The sequence below is a fragment of the Choloepus didactylus genome, chromosome 1 (assembly GCF_015220235.1).
Source record: "Choloepus didactylus isolate mChoDid1 chromosome 1, mChoDid1.pri, whole genome shotgun sequence".
Taxonomy (NCBI): domain Eukaryota; kingdom Metazoa; phylum Chordata; class Mammalia; order Pilosa; family Megalonychidae; genus Choloepus; species Choloepus didactylus.
Window position 1 is genome coordinate 31,443,009 of NC_051307.1, and position 19,768 is coordinate 31,462,776.

At 36.0% G+C, this 19,768-nt stretch overlaps 1 pseudogene; it reads right to left on the bottom strand.

Annotated features, from left to right (window-relative positions):
• Window positions 1-302: 302 nt before the first annotated feature.
• Window positions 303-1,957, bottom strand: LOC119506461 (annotated as a pseudogene).
• Window positions 1,958-19,768: the final 17,811 nt, after the last annotated feature.

Genomic DNA, 19,768 nt, shown 5'->3' on the forward strand with positions numbered 1-19,768 from the left:
AGAAAAAATAAGGATAAAAAACTAAATGAAGGATAGGGTGGGCAAGGTGGGGAATTATTTGGGTGTTCTCTACTTTTATTTTTTATTCTTATTTTCACTTTTTTTGGTACAAGGGAAATGTTCAAAAAATAGATTGGGGTGATGAATGCACAGCTATATGAAGGTACTGTAAACAATTGATTGTACACTGGAGGACTGTATGGTATGTGAATATATCTCAATAAAATTGAATTAAAAAAAAACAAAGAAATAAAGTGAACATGTTTTATGAGGGTTTGTTGGTTAATTATTTACCAGTGGAATCACTCCACCAGGAGTTTGATTTCATTGGTCAGCAGCTGGTACACATTGAACAGGCCCCCTGTGAGCTTGATAAGCAGCTCCTGCTCCCTGCTTTCAGGATCACCATTGAAAAAGCTGGAACTTGCACTCACTTTGTTGACAGCAGTGCTGGCTGGGGGACCCAGCTCTAGCTCACTAATCTCACTCACTGTGGACACCATGGAGAGAGGACATAAAAAAGGTAAGCCAACCAGAGAGTAGAAGGGAGGCACTATATTCTGCTATGATACCAGCTACATCTAAATTGCAAGCCTTACCAAAGGTGAACAGACCTACATTTTCATTGGCCTCATAGAAACCATCATCTTTCATCAAAGGTCAATGCTACACAAATACATTTCCGGCATATTAGACACCTGGATAGTTAGCTGCTTCCGTTATTCACTCAATGAGCACATCACCTAGTGAGCAGTTGCTTTGCATCCTTATATCTGTTGAACAATGTAACATGAAGCCAGCCACATGGCCTTTCACTACAGTGACACATACATCCTGTCCACGGGACTATTTAGCATACTTCTGGAACAGGTATGGAGTTTCATGACAAATGAGATGGCTTAGATCAGCCAAATGATGCTTAGCTCCAGCCAAGAAAACAGCTTTGCATCTATGATCCTGTGTATTCACTACCACTGGGAATGTCAATATTTTTGCTTCATCAATCATTTTAGCAAACTTTTCATGGCCACCATAAGACCAAGTGCCTGGCAGAGGAACACCATGACCAAGAGCCAATTCTTGAAATGTTCATAACTTAGCACAATTCAGGATGGCTTGAGGTCAGTTCATCAACTTGCATCCCATCTTCTCTAGATGGGGCAAAATGGTGATGTCACTATCACTTTTCACCCAAACGGTTGATGTTTTCCCGGGGGTAGGCAGTGATAAGTTCTCCATTGACCCATAGACCCATGTTTCCCTGCTTGATTGTCAAAACCACCCCATCATTAACCAAGGCCCTAAAGTTCAGTTCCTGCTCACATCTGGCCTTCAGTTCTAGAAAGATTTATTTGGGGGTATAGTCTTCTCTGATGGGATGATCTTTCAAAAACCACAACTTTGCAGCCACAGAGCTTCACTTCTTGATCTGCTTGTTCTTTCTTTTCCATGGATTATTTCCTCTTGAATGTGAGCTCTATCCTCCTTTTCTTTATGTTTGATTTTCTCTCACTCTTCACATGATATTTGTGGGTATAGAAGTTCTCCACCCATTTACAGTCAGTTTAGGTCTCTGTTCCTGGCTCAGGTGGCTCTTCCCTCACTCTCAGCTTGCAAAGCCCAGCTGGGGCCTTGGAAGCAAGTGCAAGCGGCCATGCAGGCTGGAAGTCTGAGGAGAGAAGGAGTAGGGGTTTGGGATGCTGGGAGCCATGGCCTTTCCCCTCTGGAGATTGTGGCTCCTGCATCTGGCCAAGCATCCTCCATGCTTGCTCATTTTCTCACTGCCTCATGGTCTACCACTTACCACTACATCCCCACATGCTCACTCCACATACACTCACAACTTGGCATAACTCCTCACTCCTTCACTCTCACCTGCCAGGCATGCCTTGTTGGTGGATGCTGCTGAGTTCCCCAGACTGAGGTACCAGGAGCCAGCCTGCTTGCAGAGCACCATGCAAGCCACTCTATTGTTTTCTGTGGTTGTTTTTTTTTTTTTTTTTTAATTTCTCTGTTTATCTTATCTCTGCTCTAATGCTTATGTCCTTCTTTATGCTTGCTTTGGGTTTAGCTTGCTTTTCTTTTCCTTTATCCTCCAGTAATAATGTTAGGTTTCTGACTTTAGCTCTTTTTTATTTTTTAATACAAGCATTTACAGCAGTAAATTTCTTCTCAGCTTGGCTTCTGCTCATCTCATAAATTTTGTATTTTTGTTCCATTGACCTCATGATAATCTAATTTCCCTTGTGATTAATTCACAGGTATTTGTGAAGTTTTCAGTTCTCCCTCTGTTATTGATTTCTAGCTTTATTCCACTGTGGTCAGAGAAGATACATTGTATGATTTCAAATTTTTGAATGTATTGAGAATTATTTGTAACCTAACATATGGTCTATCTTGGAGAATGATCCATATGCACTAGAGAAGAACATGTATTCTGCTGCTGTTGGGTGAATTGTGCTACGTATGCCTGTTAGGTCTAGCTGTTTTATAGCACAGGTCTTCTATTTCCTCAGTGATCTTCTGTTTGGATGTTTTTCCCCTTACTGAAAGTGGGATACTGAAGTCTCTTACTACTGATGTAGAACTGTATTTCTCCCTTCAATACTGTGAATATTTGCTTCATATATTTTGGGACTCCACCATCATATATGTACTTTCTTGTTGAATTGACCCTCTTGTAAGTATACAGTGACCTTTTTTGTCCATCATAACAGTTTTTAACTTGAAGTCTATTTTATCTGATATTATTAGTATTGCTACCCCAGCTCTTTTTCGGTTATTTTTTGCATTTTTTTTTTTCTTTTTATCCTTTCACTTTCAAACTACTTGTGTCTTTGAATTTAAGGTGAGTCTCTTGTAAACAGAATAGAATTGTGTCATGCTTTTTATCCATTTTGCCAATCTCTGCCTTTGGACTGGAGAGTTAACTACTAATAATATGGGATTTTTTTTCTAATATTTTGCTATTTGATCTTTATCTTTGTGAAACTTACACCATTTTTGTCCCTCAATGCTTCCATTGATGCCTACTCTCATATTTATTTGAGTTTTTGTGTTGTACAATTTGAGTCCCTTCTCATTTCTTTTTATTATATGTTTTTCATATATCTTTGTGATAACATGGAGCTTACATTAAACATTTTAAATCAGTAGTGTTTTATTTGACACCAGCTTCAATAGCATACATATACACAGTTTTTATACCCTTCCATTCCCCAAATTTTTTGCCCCTGCTATAAATTGTCTTTATACATTGTATGTCTAAGCCATATCTTTAACATTATTATTCATACATTTGCATTTTACAACCTTTAATAATTCAAATGTGGTGTTATATACAAGAAATACAATAGTGCTGGCATTTATAATTATCCATATTGTTACCTTTAATGGAGGTCTTTGTTTCTTTATGACCCTTTGATTCACTGTCTAGTGCCTTTCCTTTCAGTCTGAAGAAATCTCTTCAGCATTGCATGTAGCACAAATCTAGTGGTGATGAACTGTCTCAGCTATTGTTCACTTGGGAATGTCTATCTCTCCGTCATTTTTGAAAGGCAGTCTCACCAGATATAAAATTCTCGATTGGCAAGTGTTTTATTAAGCACTTTAACTATTTCTTCTCATTGTTTTCTTCCCTCTATGGTTTCCAACGAGAAATCAGAACTTTATCTTATTGGGACTCCCTTGTACATAACATGTTGTTTTTCTCTTGCAGCTTTAAGGATACTCTCCTTGTCCCTGACAATCAACTGTTTGACTACTATGTGTCTGGGCATGGTTCTCTTCTGGTTAATCCTCTTGGGGTTGTTGGGATTCTTTAAGTTACATATTCATGGCAGTTGTTAAATTTGGGAAGTTTTCTTCCATTATTTCTTTGAATATTCCTTCTTTTTCTTTCTGTCTTTTTTCTCTTTCTGGAAGTTCTGTAATGTGTAAATTGGTACATTTGATGGTGTCCAACATGTCTTTAAGATTCTGTTTACTTTTTTTTAGTTTTTTTTAATTTTATTTCATTTTTATTGTGCAATATAGCATATTTGCATAGAAGTGATAACCTTCCAAGTGCAATTCAACAAATAGGAAATTTCAAAGAATATTATGGGTTACAGTTCCACAGTTTCAGCTGTTTCCTTACTGTGAAACATAAAACATATGCAACAAGGTTACAAATTTCAAACTATGATTAAACAAGCAACCATATAGGAAACCTCCAAGAATGTCATGAGTTACAGTACCATAGCCTCAGCTATTTCCTCACTGTGAAATATAACACATACACAAATAGATGACAGACTTCAAACCACAACACAATAAGTAGCTACATAGCATTTGTATATTTTAGGAAGAAGGAATTGATTAAAAAAAAATGACTTTTCCATAGTTTGTGGTATATATATATATATTACTAATGCAAAAAGATAAACCAGAACTATTTTTTTTGTCTTGCAAACAAAATATGTGATTGTTCATCTGAATCAAGAACAGTCATCCTATTCTTCAAAACAAGGGGCATTTTCTGATTTGATAATTCTAATGAACTGTGTTTTTTAATACAATTTTATTGAGATATATTCACACACCATACAATCATCTAATGTGTACAACTAATTGTTCAAAGTATCATCATATAGTTGTGCATTCATCACCACAATCAATTTTGAACATTTTCATGACTACAAAAAATAAAACTAAAAATAAGAATAAAAACAAAAATAAAAGTACAAAAGAACATCCAAAACATCTCACCATCCCCCCCATTATCCATTTACTTTTTGTCCCCCTTTTTTCTACTCATCTGTTCATACACTGGATAAAGGGAGTGTGAGCCACAAGGGTTTTTACAGATGTACCATCACACCATATAAACTATATAGTTATACAATCATCTTAAAGAATCAAGGATACTGGATTGCAGTTCAATGGTTTCAGGTATTTTCTTCTAGCTATTCTAATATGCTGAAAGCTAAAAAGGGATATCTATATAATGCATAAGAATAACCTCCAGAATGACCTCTCAACTCCATTTTAAATCTCTCAGTCAGTGAAACTTTATTTTGTTTAATTTTTCTTCCCCCTTTTGTCCAGGAATACTTTCTCAATCCCATGATGCTGGTCCAGGCTCATCCCCAGGAATCATGTCTCACATTGCCAGGGAGATTTGCACCTCTGGGAGTCATGTCCCATATACGGGGGAGGGCAGTGATTTTACCTGCTGAGTGGGTTGGAGACTGGGCACATCTGAGCAATATAAAATGTTCTCTGGCAGTGACTCTTAGGCATAGTTATAAGTAGACTGTTTGCATTGATTGTATTTTCCCCAACACCATCCAATTTTCAATACCTTGGAATGTTGACATTCATTTGTTCTCCCTCATTTAAAAGCATTCTTATATTTGTACATTTAATCACACTTATTGACCACTCTAGGTTTCATTAGTCATACAATCCCAGTCCTTATCTTCTGTCTTTCCTTCTGGTGTCATACATGCCCTTAGCCTTCCTCTTTCAACCACACTCACACTCATCTTTGTTCAGAGTACTTACAATATTGTGTTACCATCATGCACTATTATGCTATCCATTCCATTTCTGGTTCTATATAATCAATCTTGTTGAACCTTCTGTACTCCTTTAGCATCAAATGCCTAATGTATAACATTTTTCTATATTTTCATAAACTGTGTTATCAACTCTCCAATTTCACTTATCAGTGTTAGCCCATATTAGTGAGACCATACAGTACCCTGACTTGGAGCCTCCATTTCTACAATCTTCTATAAACCTCTTTCTCCTCTCTTTTCTTATCTGTCTGTAGTGCTCCCTTTAGTATTTTTTGCAGAGAAGGTGTCTTGTTAACAAATTCTCAGTGTCTGTGTGTTTGAAAATATTTTAAACTCTCCCTCATTTTTGAAGGACAGTTTTGACAGTTAAATAATTCTTGGTTGGCAGTTTTTCTCTTTCAGCATCTTAAATATATCATACAATTGCATTCTCACCTCTATAGTTTATACTAAGAAATCTGCACATGGTCTTATGAAGCTTCCTTTATATGTGATGGATCACTTTTCTCTTGCTTTTGGAATTCTCTGTTTGTCTTTGACCTTCAATAATCTGATTATTAAGCATCTTGGAGTTGGTCTACTTGAATCCATTCTATTTGGGGTATGTTGTGCTTCTTGATCTATAATTTTATGTCTTTCATAAGAGATGGGGAATTTTCAGTTATTATTTCCTCCATTATTCTTTCTGCCCCTTTTCCCTTCTCTCTTCCTTCTGGGACACCCATGACATGTATATTTATGTGCTTCATTTTGTCATTCAGTTCCTTGAGATGCTGCTCATATTTTCCCATTTTTTTCCCTGTTTTTTTGTGTGTGGGATTTCAGATATTCTGTCCTCTAGTTCCTGAATCCTCTCTTTCGTCTCTTCACATCTGCTATTGTATTTCTCCATTGTGTTTTTAATCTCTTCTATTGTGACTTTCATTCCCATGAGTTCTGCCAATTGCATTTTCAAGCTTTAGAGTTCTTTCTTATGTTTTCCCAATATCTTCTTTATATCCTTCATCTGTTTTGCCATATCTTCCCTCAACTCATTGATTTGATTTTTGAATTGATTTAGTATATTTGTTTGAAAATCTTTAATTAGTTGTTTCAATTCCTATATCTCACTTGAAGTGTAAGTTTCTTCCTTTGACTGGGCCATATCTTTGTTTTTCCTAGTGTGATTCATAATTTTTTGTTGTTTATGCATCTGGTTTCCTTAATTACCCTGATCAGATTTTCCTAGATCAGATGGACCCAGGTCTCAGGAGGAGGTCATATTCAGTACCAGGTTTCCCTCTGGGTGAGACCCAGAAGATTGTCATACTATCCTACGAGGCCTCTATGCCTTGTTCTTTTCCTAACCTGCCCAGCAGGTAGCACTTCTCGGTCCACAGCTCCCAATGGCATAAAGAGGTGTGTTGCATTTAATTCTTAGCAGACCCTGTCCTGGCCATGGACTGAGGGTGTCAGTAGCCAAGCTTAAGCTGTTTTCTCCCCTCCCCCACTCCAGGCCCTGGAATCTGAGTTCTATGAGGGAGGGCTGGCATTTGAGCTGGGTCCTACCCCACCCCTTTTCTTAGGAAGGTTAATCTTTTTAGGGGATTATCTTCCACATTTGAGTTTTTCCTTTGACTCTCTATCTTAACTCCAGCCTTGTCTGGGTCAGTGTTGACAATTGAAAAAGCCTGAGGCTTTCTCTACTTAACAACTTAGAATGAGAGAAAAAAAAGGAAAAAAAAAAAAGAATGTTCCCTTTTCAGAGCCAGTCCCCAGCCCTCTAGTTCAACAGGCAACAACCAGAGTTGTTACCCAGTTCTGTATGTCCCTTTTCTTGGTAAACAGCCCTTTTCCAGTATTCTGAGCTCAGTAGACTCCAAAGGCCTCTGTTTTTATTTATGTTTTTTCCCCATCAGCTCTGCCTCCTCTCTGCCAGGAGAAAGCTCTATGTTCCTCTCCCACTTGCTCCAGGTTTACCTGTTCTTATTCCATAGTCCAAATTTGTTAATTAAAACTGCAATTGGAGCTTGGTTGAGCTACATTCCCTTGCTCCCAGCAGGGACTGCTTCTTTTTCCTGCAGTTAAGTTTGCCAACTCAGCCTGCCATGCTGGACAGGCAGGGGTGCCAATTCTGCAGTTTGGGGAGCTTTACTTGCACTCCTATGCTGCAATCTCAGCCATTCCACCCAATCCACACTGGTGTATGATGCGTATTCAATCATGGATGTCCCCATCAGTTGTTCCAGTCTATTTTCTAGCTATTTCTGGCTATTTACTAGTTGCTCTAGAGGACTAAATTCCGCACCTCCCTATACTGCCATCTTGCTCTGTCCTACTGTGTACTTTTTAATTCATTTTTCTTTCTGCCTCTCAGTCTGAATCATTTCAATTGTCTTGTCTTTAAGTTCACTGATTCTTTCTCCTGCCAGCTCCAATCTACTTGTGAAATCCTTTAGGGACTTTATCATTTCAGTATTATGGTCTTCATCTCCAGGATTTCTGCTTGATTCCTTTTAAAATTTCTCTTTATTGAGATTCTCATATTGTCCATAAATTGTTCTCATGATAGCCTTTATTTCTTTCTCTTGTTTTTCTTTATTGCCTTCAGCATATCAAATATGATTTTTTTTTGAAGTCTCTGAAAGGCCCAAATTCTGTTCTGTTTTCATTGATGGTTTCTGGATTTTTATCTTGTTCCTTTGGCTGGACCATTGTTTCCTTTCTCTTGGTTTGTCTTATAATATTTCTGTTGAACAGGGTATATTTTAATAGTTTAGTGTTAACTCTGGGATTCGTTCCTTGACCCATCTGGTCCTTAAGTTTGTATCCAGCTAGTGATTTGACAGAGTTTTTCTTGAGTGCTACAAGGTAACAAAAACAAATAAACTAACGCAAAAAATCACCTTTCACAGGCTTTGCAGAATGGTTCTGCATTGTCTGGTGCTCTTCTTCAGGGTTTTGCTTTACTATAAAGAATATTAGGCCAAGACAAATGTGAAGTATAGGGTTTTCTTGGCCTTTTCTAAGCCTGTGCCTTTTCCTTGGCTTGTGCTCCTTCATACCTTTGAAATTTTCCCATTTACAGGAATAGGAATGTTCCCTATACTCCCTATAAAACAGACTTTCTCCCCCTTTTTAATGCTCTAGTGTATGTCTTAAATCAGGTAACACTTTGCCTTGGGCCACTTTTACTTAATTGGCTTATACTGCTTTAGCTTTCTGCAAGCTATTTCTGCTAGCAGGACAGATTCTTAGAAGGCAAATCCAAGGCATATTTCCTGGTTCTTTGATTCATGCACCTACCCAATAAATTGGCATCAACATACAGACACTATGCTACGTAGATAGTGTTTACACTGCTCCCTCTGGAACACTACCAGGGGCCCACACCGTGCTGGGAAGGAAATGAAGGAGGGGCCAGCAAAGGCACTGCAAGCTTTTCCAACTTCTTTTTAAAGCTGTATTTTCTGGATTTAGCACTTGCTCAGCAACTACAACTCTTTAACTTCTTTCTGGAGTTTTGAAGAAGATGGCTTTGGTAGTTTTTGCTAGTTATTCAAAACATCACCCTGTGGAGGAACATCACCCTGGAGTATCTTTTGCTGCCATCTTGGTCAGGTAGAAGTTGGGAAATAGTTGTTTTTTACTTGAACAGTTGAGGTAATGATCTGTCTACATTTTCATTAGACAGATTTCTACATTTCACATGTCTATAATTTTGTGGATCAAATAACAGTGTAGACATTTTTATCATATTTTTAAATCATAGAATATAACATATATACATAGAAGTGATAACTTTCTAAGTGTAATTTAACAAGCATTTAGAGAGCAAAGTTCAAAGAATATTATGGGTTACAGTATCACCATTTCAGTTATCTCTTTATTATGAAATAAGTGCTGTCTAGGCAGTGACCATCCTAACTTGTTCATGTTGAAAAGGGGTGTCAACATTAAGGGAAAAGGGGGCACATCTGGTTGATGTCCTTAAAGAGGCTATTCCCTCTGGGTTTTGGGACTCAACTGTCAGGCATTCTCTGGAGTATTTGTTTCTGAAGAATAAAATTAGTGAGTGAAACTTTTATAGAGTCTCAGATAGGTATCCATGTATTCTTTAGGATTTTCTGGACTACTGTTGAAGTGGGCTTATCATCCTGTGGTCATTTGGTCATTTGTGGTCATTTGGCTGAAGCTTGCACAGGAATAACCTCCAAGACAGCTGCTTGACTCTACTTGAAATCTCTTACCCAGTGAAACCTTATTTTGTTGCCTTTCTTTTCCTCCTTTTGGTCAAAAAGGCATTCTCAATCCCTCAATGCCAGGCTCAGGGTCATTCCCAGAATTCATGTCCCATGCTGCCAGGAAGAGTCACTCATCTTGGGGGTCTTGTCCCACATCAGGGGGATGGTGATGAATTTATTTGCAGAGTGAGGCTTAGAGAAAATCCACTTCTGGGCAACAAAAGGGGTTCTCTAGAAGTGACTCCTAGACATAATTACAGATGGGCTTAGCCTCCCCTTTACAACCAAAAGTTTCACCACAGCAAGGCTCAAGATCAAGGCTTGATTTATAAAGTAGGTGGTTCCTAAGTTCATATAGCATGTATTATGTCCTCAATAATCCATTCATATCTCACATTATCATAACTAAGTTTTACAATCCCCATCACTCTCCATTTTGGACAATTCTCATGAGCTGAAACACCATGTGGCTCTTTTTAGCCCTTAATTATTTTCCCTGGTATTTGTGTGGTATTAGTATGATATTCCTATTACTTATAGTATCTAGTATGCAATAAGTAATTTTCCCACTTACCATTCTTTTGTCAATGCTCTGTACTAGTGTCATACCTTAGAAGTATATCATGCAAGCACATATCTATATTTGAAGTGCTGATCTGTGGGATACATGCTTTTAAACAACCCTTTTCAATCCTATTCATCTTCAATACAGTTCTGATACTGTTTTACTTAGAGTTAAAAAAAAATCAGCTATGAAATATGTGCTAAAAACAATTGTCAATGATTGGACATGGTGCTTTAGTAACACACATGCATGGCAGAAGTTGGGAGAGAAACGCCAAAGGAATTTAGGAACCTATGTTCTTGGTCAAGGAAACTGCCAGTTGTAAGTGGATCACAGGGCAAGAGAAAGCTGTGAAGGAGTTCCTAGTGCCTTGTAAAGTAAGTGAACAAAGAGTTTCAAAAGATGTGTGACAAATAGGAATGTTCTAATGTGCTCTGATAGTTCCCTCAGTGGATAACAGTACAAAAGCATAGAGTTTAGGAGTAAACTCATGCCCTTTTCTATAGACTACTATTACTCTTTTGAGAAGCAGCACCTAGAATGATATTGGGGTCTTGGAGGAAATGAAAATCTGAACATGGGATATCCAATATGCAACCTGAATTGATATTATGAACTGAACTTGTATTTAATTACATTCATACTGGGAGGAATATATGAAGTTGCAAAAAACTGGTGTTTTCCTTGGAAGGTAGAAGGAAAGACTTGTGCTGTAGTATCCTAAATATCAAGTCTATTTAAATAAGATAATATGCATGAAATTGTTTATTGTGTCAATGTAGATAATAAAGCACCTATCAATAAATATTAATGGATTTTAGTTCCCACAATTCTAGTCTGTTAATACCTTCTGATTTAAATATATATTTGCAAAAATAGAGAAAGACTATGCTTTATCATTGAATATTTCACTTTTTTTATAATGGCTATGATGTTATGTTATGAAATAGAATAAAATTAAGATAAGCATTCATAAGAACCCTAATCATCATTATATTAGATTATGATATACTGTTTCTTATTTCACGTTAGGTTTTCATTACAAGACACAATTACAGGGGTATGCTTGCATAGTAAGGATAAAATGTGCTAATGTTTTTACTTTGCACTCCTAAAAATAGAGTACAAATGTCCATTGCTACATGGTTTACCAAAACCATCCATGTGTAGTTTTATGCTTTAAACAAATTGTATACTTTTTTCTGTAACACACTGCTACTCAGCTATACATCAAAAGATTATACATTTTGACATAAAAGTAATTTTATAAATATTTTAGTTTAATTCCTTCATTATATCAGTGAGGAAACTAACACCAGAACATTAAAAACCTCTCCAGATTCAATCATTTTAATTGTGCTGAATTGAGTACAAATTCATGTTTCTGAGCCAATTTTAGTAAACTTTCATTAACCTTTCATACTTCCATAAAATAATTTTAACTTCCTTAACTTTATTTGAACTTAATATTCCACAGACTTCAAACAATTTATATCAAAATCATTACATTGAGGTGGGGCAAGATGGCGGCATAGAGAGGAGAGGAAGCTAAGTAGTCCCCCTGGAACAACTACTAAAAACCAGAAACAACTAGTAAATAATCCAGAATAACTGCAGGGGGACAAACGAGACCATCCATTCATTATATACCAACCTGAATTGGGAGGAATGCCCGAGAACACAGCATAAAATCTGTAAGTAAAACCTGCGGATCCAAGTCGTGAGACCCCCTCCCCCATAGCCTGAGCTGCAAAGCCTCGTGGTGCCAGAGAGAAGCTCTCTCCCAACAAGCGAATATAGCTCAGCTGAGCTCCAATTGGGGTTTTAAGTAGCGAGTGTGAACTGCTCACTACAGGTACGCATCCCCAAAAAACAGACAGAGGCTTTGGGTGACAACTGACCTTGGAGAGCCGGAGGGTCGCCTTGGACTGGGTCTGAAGGGGACTATGTGTTTCTTTTTTGGCTCAGTGGAGAAAGCCCCAGTCATTTTCAGTTTCCAGGGCTGTGACCCGGGGAAGGGTGGAGACAGCACAAGCAGAGAGTGAGACCATTGAAATGCTAATGACCTCCACCTGGGGGGGTTCTGTCTTCTCTAGGAGGAAATGGGTGGGGCCCTTTCCATTCAGAACCAGACCCCAGAGCCTGGGGGAACACAGCCATACCTCCTCACACCAGTCAAGAATTATAGGCTAACAGGCATCACCTGCTGGGAAGAAAAGCACAGTGACCTGAGGCATCAAAGGGTGGAGCAATTTTCTAAGATACACCCGCAGGGAAACCAGATACTGAATATTTCTTCCCTCTGGGACCTGAGCCTGTTCTGGTCTGGGAAAACCTGATTTGGATAACCAAGGAAACCATGCCTAGACAACAGAAAATTACAACCTACATTAAGAAAAACAAAGGTATGGCCCAGTCAAAGGAACAAACGTATACTTCAACTGAGATACAGGAATTTAAATAACTAATGCTAAATCAATTCAAAAAGTTTAGAGAAGATATTGCAAAAGAGATAGAGGCTGTAAAGGAAGCACTGGACATGTATACGGCAGAAATCAAAAGTTCAAAAAACTTACTAGTAGAATCTATGGAAATGAAAGGCACAACACAAGAGATGAAAGAAACAATGGAAACATACAACAGCAGTTCTCAAGAGGCAGAAGAAAACACTCAGGAACTGGAGAACAAAACACCTGAAAGCCTACACGCAAAGGAGCAGATGGAGAAAAGAATGAAAAAATATGAGCAACGTCTTCGGGAACTCAAGGATGAAACAAAGTACAATAATGTACATATCATTGGTGTCCCAGAAGGAGAAGAGAAGGGAAAGGGGGCAGAAGCAATAATAGAGGAAATAATCAATGAAAATTTCCCATCTCTTATGAAAGACATAAAATTACAGATCCAAGATGCGCAGTGTACTCCAAACAGAAGAGATCTGAATAGGCCTACGCCGAGACACTTAATAATCAGATTATCAAATGTCAAAGACAAAGAGAGAATCCTGAAAGCAGCAAGAGAAAAGCGATCCATTACATACAAAGGAAGCTTAATAAGACTATGTGTGGATCTCTCAGCAGAAACCATGGAGGCAAGAAGGAAGTGGTGTGATATATTTAAGATACTGAAAGACAAAAACCGCCAACTAAGAATCCTATATCCAGCAAAGCTGTCCTTCAAATATGAGGGCGAGCTCAAAATATTTTCTGACAGACAGACAATGAGAGACTTTGTGAACAAGATACCTGCCCTACAGGAAATACTAAACGGAGCACTACACGGTGATAGAAGACAGGAGTGTAGGGTTTGGAACACAATTTTGGGAGATGGTAGCACAACAATGTAAGTACACTGAACAAAGGTAACTATGAATACAGTTGAGAGAGGAAGGTGGGGAGCATGTGAGACACCAGAAGAAAGGAGGAAAGATAAAGACTGGGACTGTGTAACTTGGTGAAATCTAGAGTATTCAACAATTGTGATAAAATGTACAAGTATGTTCTTTTATGAGGGAGAACAAGCAAAAGTCAAACTTGCAAGGTATTAAAAATGGGGAGGCATTGGGGGAGGGATGCAGTCAGCATAAACTAGAGACTGTAACTAATAGAATCATTGTATTATGCTTCTTTTAATGTAACAAAGGTGATATACCAAGGTAAATGCAGATAAGGGGGGGATAGGGGAGGCATGTTAGACACTTGACATTGGTGGTATTGTCTGATTCTTTATTCTACTTTGATTTAAGGTTATTTTTCCTTTTGCTGCTTCCTAGCTGTCATTTTTTTTCCCCCTTTCTTTTGTCTCTCTACCTTCTTTGACTCTCCCTCCTGCCTTGTGGAAGAAATGTAGATGCTCTTATATAGATAATGGTGAAGGTGGTGAACACATAAATGTATGACCATTCAGAGAACCATCAATTATTTACTTGGGATGGAATGTATGGTGAGTGAACAAAACCATATTAAAAAAAAATGGGTTGATGACAAAACCTCGAGGGCAATATACTGAGTGAAATAAGCCAGACACATAAGGACAATTATGGCAGGGTCTCACTGATAGGAACTAATTATAATATGTAAACTCATAGACATGAAATATAAAGTACCAAGATATAGGACGAGGCTTAAGAATGGGGAGTGGTTGCTTAGTATGAGCAGAATGTTCAATTAGGATGAACTTAAATGTTTGGAAATGAACAGGGGTGTTGGTAGCAAGATGTGAGAATAACCAGCAGCGCCGAATGGTGTGTGAATGAGGTGGAAAGGGGAAGCTCAGAGTCATATATGTCACCAGAAGGAAAGTTGGAGGTCAAAAGATGGGAATGTATAAAACTGAATCCTATGGTGGGCAATGTCCATGATCAACTGTACAAATACTAGAAATCACTTCCATGAACCACAACAAATGTATGACAATATGATTAGAAGTTAATAATAGAGGGGCATATAGGGAAGAAATGTATACCTATTGCAAACTATATACTACAGTTAGTAATATTTCAACATTTTTTCATAAACAGTAACAAATGTACTATGCCAATACTACAGTCAACAATTGAGGGGGGTTGGTTAGGGATATGGGAGGATTAGAGTTTCCTTTTCTGTTTTTCTTTTTTCATCTTTCGCTTTATTTCTTATCTGGAGTAATGAAAAGTTTCTAAAAATTGAACAAAAATTAAGTGTGATAGATGCACAACTATATGAGGGTACCCAGGGGCAAGTGATTGTACACTTTGGATCTTTGGATAATTGTATGGTATCTGAACAATCTCAATAAAAATGGAAAAAAAAAAAGAAATGAAGCACTGAAAAAAATGATACTGTTAGAACAGCATGTTACAACAATGAAAGCATTATGCTACGTGAAGGAGCCTGTCACAAAGGACCATATATTGTATGATTCTATTAACATAAAATGTCCAGAAGACTTAAATCCATAGACAGAAAGATTAATGGTTGCCTAGGGGTGTAGAGTGGGGAAATATGGGGAACAACTGCTTATGGATTTATTTCTGGAGGGGATAAAAATGTTCTAATATTGAGTGTGGTGATGGTTGTACAACAAATTGTACACTTCAAATGAATGAATTGTACGGTGTATGAAGTATATGTCAATTAAACTGTTATCTATATGCATTGTTTTCTGTATTTTAAACAGTTCAGTTAATAAAAGCATGAAGATCCAAAACATACAACTTTTTCTGAAAAGAGGAAAGAAAAAAATTTAAAGGACCTGTACAGTGGTAAGACTAACAAAATCACTTTTTCAAAATTATGATAGTTTCAAAATCTTATGAAATCTTACACAGAACAGTAAATGTTTAAGAAGTCTTGCCTCCAGGAGAGTATATTCTTGAGATCTGTCACTGTTATTTTAATATTTAATAATCCCAAAGCTCAAGTTCTAAGAAAAAGACATATCTTAAAGATTTCTTGCATTAGTGTAACTTGTTGCCTCCCTAAAAGATATTTTAAGACAGTAAATCAGCTCATGACAGCTCAAATCAGTTGCTGAATTCTATATTATACTCAAAACAGAGTGTGTCGTGAACTAGCTACGAGTCCATGGGCTATGCCATAATGGGTGAACCATGCTACTTTTGGTGGTCCAAAGAACAATGGCTACTCTGTAAAACTGAGCTGAATAAACAAAGGGATGATTCAACTTAAAAAAGAAAAGTTACTTGTGCATTTAAGAAAAATGACTTTCTATTTCTAAAATATAAACAAATCCATGCCTTTTAAAGTTAGTTTTGTCTTTCTGATATACGCACTTAAGTATTTCTGTGATTATAGTTATGGTTTTCTATGTAAATGTGTTAGAACTACAATTTTAATAAAATTAGCATGTCTCTATCCAAGATAATAAATTCAAGTTTATTACAAAAAAAAAAATTATTACATTGATCAATCTTTTTCACAATAACTTTAATTTTTCCTTTTATAGGAATAATCAGTATATTCAACTAGACACAATATGAAAACATTTTTGTTTTAATGCACACTATCATTTTTACAAATAAATAGGTTTTGATAAATTATCTATTATGTGTTTTGTGCTCAGAGTGAAATGGAATCTGTAGCCTTTTATTTAAAGGTACATGAAATCTACTTTCAGAGATCACATGACAGTGGCACATAAAAGAGTTAAATAACAATATGAATAACTATAACATATTTCATTATGGATTGGTAAAACAGGGAAGCTCTGAGCCCCAAAGATATTTATGTGTATGTGTGTATGTGTGTGTATTATATGTATACATCTGCTCTGCAATTGGAGAATTTAGACAGATTGAGGGTGAAAGATTTTCCAAAGATTATTATATTACTTTACAAATGAACATATGTTTTCCCCAGCTGCTATTTATTTATTAAAATATACTTTTCCCAAGATAATTGTTTTAGATATGAAATAAGTTGAGACCATATCCAATTAATATATAAATGAATTGGATGTGAATATATTGCTATCATTTTCTTTATAATTAAACAATGACAGAATATACATATTATCATCTGCCTTATCCCAGCTTTCCTTCCAAGTTCTGTCGCAAAACATGATGGAGAATCTCTAGTATTCTTAGTAACATTTATATTTACCAAGCTGGAGAGTAAGGGAATACGACCCTGATTAAATTTACATGCTAGGACACATGCTTGTCATTAAATAGCTGTGCTATCTAGACAAGTCTTTCATGTTGGTTATAGCTTAGTTTCCTCATTTGTAAACTAGCAGAGATGAAGTGAGATTATTATGTTTGATGTGACATTGTCTTCAGAAATTCTGATTTCCTCCCTGCTATCTCCTGCTCTGCAGTAGGATTACATACACCCACCTTGTTGAACTCAGGATTCCCATATGACTTGCTTTAGCTTTAAAGCTGGTGTGTGGTTCTCCATCTCTACTTTAACTTTTTCATGATTTCCAGAGAGACCCTGCCATGTCAGTCTGGGGCCTGGAGTTTAGACGGCATGGAGAAGATCTAGCATCAATCTATAATTGATATGCATGTGCATGAGAAATTAGCAAGTCTTCATTTCTGTTACCATTAAGATTTTGAGAACATTTTTTATTGTATCACAACCTATCATATCTCAATGGGCGGAGCTACCATTAGGTAATAAACATTTAATGACACCTATTTGTATAAGGGAAAATCCTTGAAATGAATTCATTTAAATACATGGATCAAAATGCTAAAGGATTAATTGTCAAAGAGGTCAAGTCTTCGTATTTACTCAGTATCATTTCAACTTTAATCTCTTTGACATGACCTTCACACAATTAGATGTATAATTTACCTGTAAATGTGTCAATGACGCTTTTTATATTGATATATAAACATAAGCATAGTCATACTAATAAATACATTTACCTAATTTTATAATTTTTGAAATGCTGGTATGATCACCAAACAAACAAACAGCAAAGCAGAGAGATGCCCCCTAAGACACTTTCTGATTCCTGGAAATTACCAACTGAATCCACTTCTGCCTTATTTATCAAATTTCTTTAAAGAAAAATATCCATTTCTTTTGGAACAATTGATAGATTGATATTCTTGAATTTATCACATCATTTTATAGTTTAATGGTACATGATTGTAGGAGAACGTTTAACAAGTCAGTGAAGGAAGCAGCATTCTAAGCATGGAAAAGACAGTGTAAAAGTGTATTGGGTGCTAAAGACTGTTTTACCCTACCATACACTTTTGCCTTGATTCTCTTGAACCATAATTTTTTTTAGCTTCTGCAGATGAAATTTTGAAAGTAAGACCTATCTTGTTATAAAGCGACAAACATTTTGAACATTTTACAATTTAAATCCACATTAAACTTTAAGATTTTATATCAAAGGAAGCCGATAATCATTTCTATGCTATTAAGCTCCTATAAGTGTAATATTTGAAACTATCAAGAATAATAAAAAAGTAAGTTTATTTTTGCAAATTATTTAAAACAGCATATTATGGATTCAACATAATTTTTTGAGCATGCTGAAACTGTAAACTATTTTTTTCTTTACAATTACCTAAGGCTATTTTTCAAATATTTTCAGTTTGCATCCTCTCACTCCCTTTGCCTGAAGACCAACATTAAACAAATATGGAGAGACTTTCCAGCTTGGAAAACTATGCATCTTTATTGCATTTTGCATCTTAAATGTGGATAGAGTTAATACATTTTCTTTAATTATTTTTAATAATATTACATGACATCTTAAAGTATATTTGATAACCCAAATTTCCCAAGGAATCTAAATTTCTATGAAAAATAATAAAGTGTTAAGAGTACACTGAGTTTTACTTCTAGATTTCCTTTGTGACAGACACTATGCCCTGTCCTTACACTTGATAAAGTAGAACACAATATCAGTGATTTTGAGTGACATGAAAACATTGAAAAAAAATCGGAAATTTGATAAAGGTAAAATAAACATGTCTTGACAGCTTTTCATTATTATGAAATTGACCCCAAGAAGATTAATGTTTTTAGGTATTATTTTAAGTTATGTCAGTAATATTTGTAAATATGATTCTATGATAATATATTGATTTTGTATTTTGATAAGTTGCTCCAATTCTCAATATTTCAATTAATTTCAACTGATTATTATTTAGATGTTTAAATGTGTGGTAAATTTTCAACCAAATCTAATGTTCTTGTCTTAAATATGAAGGCAAAGAGAGCAAGGCATCACAATTCTACAGTACTTATTTATCATAACTCTGTGAAGTAGGAATTTTTATTATTCTTACAGTATAGATAGGAAAACAAAGCAGAGATATTAATTACTTTCTAAAAGCTACAGTAGGAGCACTTGGCAGAACCAGGTTTCAAATACAGTTCTGATAAAAACCATCAATGCCATTAAAATTTATGTTTACTCCATTTTTTAGTTTACCTATTGAGAACATTTTATAAAGGTAACCAGATCATAGTTTTTGTTGATGTTGTTGAATTTATGCTCATGTATTATTTTGTTTTTAATAAATCATAGCAATCAGTAAAGTGTACAAATCTTGATTGTACAGCTTGATAAATATATTTACTCATGTAATTTGTAACCATCACCCAGATCAAGATCTAGAATATTGCCAACATTCAAGTTATTTGTGTCCATTCCCAATCAATATCACATTTTTACTTGTATTCACAAACATTACACATGCCAGCCCCAAGATCGATTTATTTTCTACAGAAGAAATATTGCCCATATCAAGGTTAACATAGGGATTTTCAGCTCAAGCATTCTAGAATGATTCATTTACTACGATATCCACAAGAAATATTTTAGAATAGTGAAAGTTATCTAAGATAGCATTATGAAAAAAGAGAATAAGAATATGAAGAGTAAGAAAAAGAGTATAGGAATCAGAAATTCCATTTTCAGATAGAAAAGATTTTGAAATC